The 8,860-nt window shown below is 38.1% G+C and overlaps 1 pseudogene; it reads right to left on the bottom strand.

The window, feature by feature from the left end:
• Positions 1-1,421: 1,421 nt before the first annotated feature.
• Positions 1,422-1,521, bottom strand: LOC122127528 (annotated as a pseudogene).
• Between the last annotated feature and the right edge of the window lie 7,339 nt (positions 1,522-8,860).

The raw sequence follows: 8,860 nt of genomic DNA, 5'->3' as shown, positions 1-8,860 counted from the left end.
CTCCAGTTAGAATAATTTCGAATAGTAAAAATGGAAAAAGAAAATAAACCATGGTGAAAAAACATACGCAGAGAATTCACCACATATTTCTGACCAGGTCAACCAACATGAACTATTAGGGAAATACATGGACACCTCATTTCCACTGGTACTCAATGTATCTGGTTAGGCAATTCTGATGAAGATGAGGAACAAGATGAAAATATGAGGAATGGTAAAAACTGCAAGAAAAAAAATGGAGAAGGATCCAAGCAAATTTCTTCTTTGGGCTGCTGAAAATAACCAGCTTACTACAGTGCAGAGAATACTTTCCAAAAAGGCTACTCATGTGAATACTAGGGATGACGATGAGTATACCCCTCTTCATCGGGAAGCCTACAGTGGACACTTAGACATTGTCCGTGAGTTGGTGGCTCAAGGGGCACATGCAATAACTGTAGATGGCTGGACACCCCTGCACAGTGCATGTACGTGTAATAATACCAGAGTGGCTTCTTTCTTCTTCATGATGCAGATACCAATGCCCAAACTAAAGGCTTCTTGACCCCCTTGCATCTTGCTGCTGGTAATTGAGATAGCAAAAATACACTGGAACAGTTGAACCAATATGTCAAACCAGGTCTGAAGAACCACTTGGAAGAAACTGCATTTGATATTACCAAAAGGATAAGTATGTATCTACCTCTTTGAAGTTGTGGAAGGCTGTACAAATTGTTCTCCTAAATCCTAATGATTCGGTTAATTTTCTTAAATTTCAAAAATGTCATTAATTCCTTTTTGTCAATACAACATATTTTCACAATCCAAATAACAACAATATCTTATAGTAACAATTCACGGATTCTGTGGAGTTCTTCAAAGTGAATTGTATGCTTTTGATGTCAAAATGTATTCAAGAGTTTTTGTATACATCTATAATGATTTATGCAGAGTTTGTGATTTTGTTGATCAGAAATAATTTTAACTTATCTGTTGAAATGAGTAGTATAGAAACTAAAGATATTTCCATTGTTTGTCTGAAAAAGTATATTTTAAAATATTCTATAGTCTATGTTTGTATAGTGTCCATAATCTCTTTTATTCTCTCCTAGATATAATACATTGAATTCTACATTGTTTTATAACATATAGGTTCATTAATGTGTCCTTTCAGATTGCATTCCATACAGAAACAGTTTAAGATTCCTTTTTTTTTTCCCTAGGTCCTTTTAGTATTATATTTCTTTGGGATAAAACGACAATGTTGTCTAATTTCAAAAGTTGTGTAAAGGTTATGCTATGTAAAGGCCTTTCTAAGGTGAAAATTTAATACACTGAAGTCAAAGTAACTTTTAATTATATGAATTAGGTGTATTGTTTCACTTGTAATTTTGTAATCAACTTTTTGATAGCTGTTTTTCATTTCTTGCATCTGAAGAATGAAAAATTTTGAATACTTCACAAATTTTCATATCATCCTTGTACAAGTGCCATGTTAATCTCTGTATTGTTGTAATTTTGGTATACAAGCTGCTGAAGAATGTAGTATTCTGCAAATTTTAGTAGTTAATGATGAAATATTTATAAAGTCTTATATGCTTAGGTGCCTATTTGTAACAAGGAAACTTTATTGTTCCTAAAAATGCTATTAATCTTATTTCCCTAAAATTCTGTGAATAGTTGAAAAAAAATGTTGTTCAGTTGATTGCTCACATTTGCAATTTTTTTGTCAATGACTAATTTAAGTCCTTTTCATTTAGAATTTGATCATACTTTCAAGTATTAATAGCTAAGTCCAAATGAGACGGCTTTTTCAAGTACTTATTTATCCAACTGTGTTAGCTCTGTGGAGCCAATGGATTCAAAGTAAGCCTTGTTTAAGAGCTACTTCTAAACATATGCAGCTGAGATTTTCCCAAATGAGATCTTACTGGCACAAATGTCTACCTGACCCTTTACCCTTCTTCCATATAGGAATAGACCAACCTGAATATCTTACTCTGACAGCATAGATTGTATTAGTGGAACAAAACTAATCTTAGTTACAAGGGATCATAGAGAGATGAACAGTTCAGCCAGAACTGTTCATACTAGAAGGCATTTTATCAAAATATGATTGTTTATGATACCTACCATTTCAAAAGTAGCTAAAGCCAAGAAAGTGAAAAAATGTTCATATTCATGATTACCTAATGTCTTGGCCTGTCTACCTTCCAAACAGGCAGGAACTTACACTACTGCCATTTTATCACCAAATATTTTCATAGTTGCAAGAGAAGTCCATATATTTCTCTTCATTATTAGGCCTTAAATTGGTAATGTTTTTTATTATTTTTATTTCTATTATTATTTTTATTGTGAACAAAATGTACAGAGGGGTTACATTACATGGGCAAGATAATGAGTACATTTCTTATCAAGCATTGCAACCTCCTTCTTTGTTTACCCTTCACATCCCTTCCCAGCCTCCCCCCGACCCCCAACCAATCCTCCTCCTCACCAAAGTTGTAAAGTTCGTTTTGGACATGACAACTTGTACTTCTCATTGTTGCACGGGTCCACCAATATCCTTAAATGACTTGTTTTTCCCCTTCTACTTCACAAATTATACCGACATCAAATATAGTGAAAGCAGGGGTTATAATGTGGGGGAGGGACATACAAAGCAACAAAAAGATAATCTTATAAGTGCATTAGAAACAAATGCATGAAAGAAAAAAAAACATTTAAATACATATCTTAGGATTCATTTTCCTAACATCACATTATCTGACCTTTTCTGCTTGACTCATACATATACTAGATATTGCAAATAAGAGAAACCATGGGACCTAGGTTTCTTTGGGCCTGGCTTACTTCACTTAATATAATTTTTTCCAAGTCTTTCCATTTCCTAACAAATGGGGCAATGCCATTATTTCTGATGGAGGCATAGAATTCCATTGTGTATATATACCACATATTCTTGATCCATTCATCTACTGAGGGGCATCTGGATTGGTTCCAGATCTTAGCTATGGTAAATAATTCTGCAATGAACATAGGTGTGCTGATAGCTATAGTGTGGTCTTGTTTGTAAACATTTGGGTAAATGCCCAAAAGTGAGATTGCTGGGTCATAGGGGAGCTGTGTGTGAAGTTTTTTGAGAACCTCCGTACTGCTTTCCAAAGTGGTTGAACAAGTTTACACTCCCACCAACAATGCAGTAAGATTCCCTTCTGTCCACATCCCCTCCAGCATCTGTTGTTATTACAGTTCTTCATTTTTGCCATTCTAACTGGGGTGAGGTAGTATCTCAATGTTGTCTTGCTTTGCATTATCACCCTACACCAGAATCAACTCCAAATGGATCAAAGACTTCGGAGTCAAAGCAGACACTCTGAAAACATTACAGGATAGAATAGGAGAAACCCTAGGTCTCCTTGGCTCAGGTCGAAATTTTCTGAATAGAGACCCGTAAACAAAACAAATCAAAGAAAGGTTTGACAAATGGGATTGCATGAAGTTGCAGAGCTTCCGCATGGCAAAGGACATAGCTAGCAAGATCAATAGAAAGCCCACGGATTGTGAGAAGATCTTCACTAGCCATACAACGGACAAGGGTCTCATATCTAAAATATACTTGGAACTCAAAAAATTAAATCCCCAACAACAAATACTCAAAGAAACAACTGCCCAATAAATAAGTGGGCTAAAGACTTAAAGAGAAATTTCTCTGAAGAACAAAGAAGAATGGCCAATAGACACATGAAGAAAAGCTCAATCTCCCTAAATTGCTAATGTTTTAACCACAGTGTTTCCTCTTGAGTCCAGGCTGTAAATCTACAAATGGTAAAGCTTTAGGTTTAACTCTACTAAACACTGAGGTAGAGATAATGGAATAATACTTTAAAACAGAGTTGCCTTTGATACCCTAACCCCAACAGAACAATGCAAAACATGAGCCTTTTCATTATATTATATATAGTTATATATTTTACATTTTTATGTGATGATTTTATATTTCACACTATGAAAGTTACTAGAATTAATTGATAATTTGACAAATAAATTGATATTTATTCCAATCAATACAATTAGAATATAAATAATTAGGTTTAGAATATATATCAGAATATAAAATGTATCAATGCAATATTTTAGGTACAAACTTGTGATACCTTCTAAGTGTACATGGCCTTCTGAAATCACATAGCAAAAAATGAGTGTTGTTTTCCTCTAATCTACATGGGATTTTATTCTGCTGCTCTGTATATTGTTTTAACTCGCTGGTCCCAAACTGGTTTTCTCCATATTTCTGAAGCATTCCAGTAATTATTCCCAAATTTTGCTGATATGATGTCTAAAAAATACTTCTCTTCTGTAGGACCCATGGGTCCTAGGATCTCATGTCCCAGTTACCTGTATCATCAGATAACAGGGGCAAGACTTCTCACCTAGGCCCATGCAACATGCCAACAGAAAGTAATTGAAGAGCTATCTGGTGGTTAATTGGACATAATCAACTCCCAGGCTTTCCTGCATGGTCTGGCTTATATGTCCTGCTCAGCTTTCTCTCTCAAAGCTGGAGCTCTACCCTCTGGGCCACTGCTCCACTTCTGGTTCACTGGTGGTTTATTGTAGATAAGAGTCTCACCGAGTTTCCTGCTCAGCTGGCTTTGAATGGCGATTTCCTGAAGAGGCTTCAAGTGGCTTTTCTCAGGGATTCGCAGAGGAGCCGCTTCACACAAATCCTTAGTCTAAATCTCGAGAGGTACTACAGAAAAACAGAAACAGGAAGATGCTTCTAGTGTGTTCTAGATACTTAAAGTTGGAGACACAAAACACTCATAATGATTAGATCATTTTATAGGCAAAAGGAGCAATGCAGACAGTATGAGGATCACTCCAGATTTCGGTCCTCTCATCCTGAGACAGTAAATTCTAGCTCAATTCTAAGTGACAGAATTGGCATATCCTGTGGATATTTGCTCCAAAATACTATGACACACATTTCTCACGTTTGGCCTCAAACCTGTGACCAGAGAAGAAGATGAGGAGAGAAAGCAACTAAATAAACATTGGGTAGTTTACTTATAAATTCAAACCATTGGAATGACCCTGCTAAGAAATCAGATTGTCCAGATTAAAAAATGAATAAGAAAGGAAAGAAGATGTCAGTAGCTGCTGATTGTAATCCCACCTCCTTAGGATGCTGAGATGGAGAGAATCTTAGCTTGAATCCAGCCAGTGTAGGAAAGTCTATGACACTGTTACTTCTAAGAGATCACAAAAAAACCAGAATTGAGGCTATGACTCAAGCTTCATGTACTACCCTTGAGCAAAAGGAGCTGAGGGACAATGCCTAGGCTCATAGTTCAACCTCAGGACCTGCCCCCTCAAAAAGAGCCTGTACTTCCATGTCATTGTCTATGTATGGATGTATTCCTATAGGTGAAGCTATAGAATAGCTATGATGAATGGCACCAAGTTAGGAAATTTGTATTCGATACAATAATCTCATAACACAGAGACTTCTTTCAAGACAGTGCATGTTCCAGGGAACTCATCACTGTTCCCAGTGTAACCTGAGGGTTTCTCTGCATCCCAGGCCTGCTGGAAGAAGTCTCTCACATTGTGTGGACAGGCAGACAAAAGACCTCACTCCTCTACAGCTTGGTAACAAACAATTCCACCTGAGCCAGTTAGTGAGGATGAATGTGGGCGTGCTCTGAAGGTCAGGAGAAAAGGGTCTCTTTGTACCCCAAGCTATCTCTCTCCCCAGTGCTCTGTTTTAACAACAAGTTTTCATTTGTGCCACTTTCCATGGCAGATAAAGTTATGTGCACTTATCCTGCTTTTGTGAGACTATGTTTTTGTGTTCAGATAAAGTGCTCAATATAATTCAGGAGTACTTCTGGCAGACAACTAGGGCACTGAATCTAATGAAATGTTTCATTGGAGCAATGATGGGCCTATGATGCCTCTCCTAGGTTTGGGAAATCCAAGTACATGTTGGATATCACAAAGCTTCCTGTCATCTAGGGCTGGTGAAGCTCATCAGGTTTTGAAACCTTTGACCTCTCCTTGTTTGGCCCTGGGTGGCTAGGTTTTGATCACAAGGCCTTTGTGCTGAGCAGGAGAACAGTGCAGAAGCCCAGTGCTTTACCATTTTTTGTAACAACATCACTTCTGGTCTGTGAGTGTGTGTGTTTGTGTGTGGGGGGGTGGTTGGTGTGGGTGTGTGTGTACGCACACACATACATGAGTCCTTGAGCTTGAACTCAGGACCTGAGCACCGTACCTAGTTTCTCTTGTAGAAGGATAGCCTTCTCCCACTGGAGCCACAGAGCCACTTCAGGGTTTTTCCTAATGATATGGTCCTGAGAAATCAAGCCTATGGTTTCATAGATGCAAAACACTCTATCCTTAATGCACTTTCCCAGGCCTCTACCTCAGGTTGTTAGTGTTTTCTGTCTTTTGTTGTTGTTGTTGTCAGTTGTAGGAGTTGAAGTCTGGGCCTGGGTGCTTTCCTTGAGGTCTTCAGCTCAAGTCTTGTGCTCTACCACTTCAGGTTTTCTGGTGGTTCATTGGAGCTAAGTGTCTCAAAGACTTTCCTGCCCAGGCTTGATTTGAACCTTGATCCTCAGATCTCATTCGCCTGAGTAGCTAGGATTACCAGCATGAGGAAAGCACCCTGCTTCCACTTCAAGTTCTTAGTGGTGAATTGGAGATAATAGTCTCATGGGACCTTTTGTGTTTGGGATATTTTGGAACCCAGATCTTCAGATTTCAGGTTCCTGAGAAGGTGGGATGACAGACCAGCTACTGACCCCTTGGGCTTGGCTTCTGCTGCAAGGGGGTCCATGGTTCCAAGTGGTGAAGTGCTAGCCATGAGCCCTAGAGGTAAGGGTCAGCACCTAGAACCCGAGTTCAAGGTTCATGACAGAAAAAAAGAAAACATTTGTCCGCAGAAGACAACTCACTAGTCTTCAGTAATACATAATTTTGTACTTGCCATGGGAGCATATCTGAGACTCAATATTCTTGTCTGCATAATCATCTCAGTTGTGGATCCCTTACAAGGGCACGATGTAAGAATGCACCCTGTGAAGGACACAGTACATGTCACTCTTTGCAGGACTCAGCACACAGCATCTTGTGAAAGACTTAGCACCCAATGCAGGACTCAGCACACTGCACCCTGTGAAGACTCAGCACATAGCTCTGTTCCACAAGCTGTCATTAAAATTAGGGTACTTTCATCAATATCACCGTTCTTTAAGGAAAATTTCACAAACCATACAAGTTCACATCTAATGGTTTAATGGGGTGGTTTTTTACTTGGGGGAGGTAGACATGGGGCTTGAAGTGAAAGCATGGGGATACTGTTTTAATGATATTTGCTCAAGGCTAGAGCTCTATGACTTGGAGCCATATTTTGAAGAGTCTCATAGACATCCTGCCAGGACTGGGGTTTAAACACCCTGAGCAGCTAAGATGACGGGCATAAGCCAGGATGACATGTGTAACCCATGGAGCTGGGTTGCAGTGGTTTACATGTGCCTAAGTCAGGTTAGGTGGCAGCTGTAAGCACCACACACCTAGCTTGCTCTGTAATGAGGTATTTGAAGTTATGTCCTTCTATAATTGCAGTTAGAACATCCTACCCGTTTTTGGTGGCAGTCCTGGGGCTTGAGTAAGAGCTTATAAACTCTCCCTAAGCATTTGTGCTCAAGGCTAGCACTCAATTGGTTGAAAGATAGCAGAACTTCCTGTTTTTCTATTTATGTGGCACTGAGGAATTGAACGCAGGGCTTCATGATTCCTAGGTGAGCACTGAACCACCGAGCCCCAGGAGTGAACAAGGTATAAATAGATAGAGGTTTCTGTATATAAATATTGTAGACACAAAAAGAGAGATGTCTGCATATTATTAAATTATAGATAATATTAGTACCAATACTTAGGTATTAAATTATATCTCCATTTAATGATGTGTCCCAGTTAACAACTAATAAAGCATCAATTAATAATTACTCAATATCAGTATTGTTTATCATATATGTACATATATCCATACATATAATTAATATTTCATAGAATGAGACAGATGTCTATATATTATTGAATTATGCATCATGTGTTACTACCAATTATTAGGTATTTAATTATGTCTCCATGTAATTTTTATTCTGTTAATGATTAATAAAATATTAATTAAACTTAATGTACTTCCTATACTTATTGTGTCAAATATTATCCTGGAATGATTCACTACTAATTCAATGTTTATCATAGTGACAATTATTCCACCTATGACATTTTTATCTTTATTACATCCTATTACATAGCTTATAGATTTGCACACAAATTAAACATCCTACCTAACACTGAGCACTTTCACAGGAAAGGAAATCATGTGTCACACTCGGCTTCTCACTCCAAGATTATAATTTTGGCAGTGCTGGAATCTAAACTCACGGCCTAAAAGGCTCATTTCATGAATGGGTTACTGCCAGCACAGCAGCCTCTAGCCAAATCAGCTGCCAGGCGGTCCCCAGTCCCTGACATCCTGCCCCGTATGTTGACTCCAAATTGTGCTTAGTGTAGTTATTCATTTTATATTTTTGTTTTATTCATTTGCAATTTATTTTATCGACTGCTATTATGCATGGAATTTTTACAGCATTTATTACATAGGATATAGATATGCCTATGTATGAAACTTCATACCTGACACCCAGGACTTTTACAGAAAAAGAAAACATGTCACCATGGGCTTCTTACTGCACAATTCAATTTTTGTGAGTGCTGGCATCTGAACTCACAGCCACAAAGCCCAAATCATGAATGGGTGAGTGTCAACACACCAGCCTGTGGCATATGGAGCTGACAAGCA

Source organism: Dipodomys spectabilis, unplaced genomic scaffold, assembly GCF_019054845.1.
Source record: "Dipodomys spectabilis isolate Male_0828 unplaced genomic scaffold, ASM1905484v1 ptg000301l, whole genome shotgun sequence".
NCBI lineage: Eukaryota > Metazoa > Chordata > Mammalia > Rodentia > Heteromyidae > Dipodomys > Dipodomys spectabilis.
Note: the sequence above shows the minus strand (reverse complement) of the source record. Positions and strands in the feature narration are given on the sequence as shown.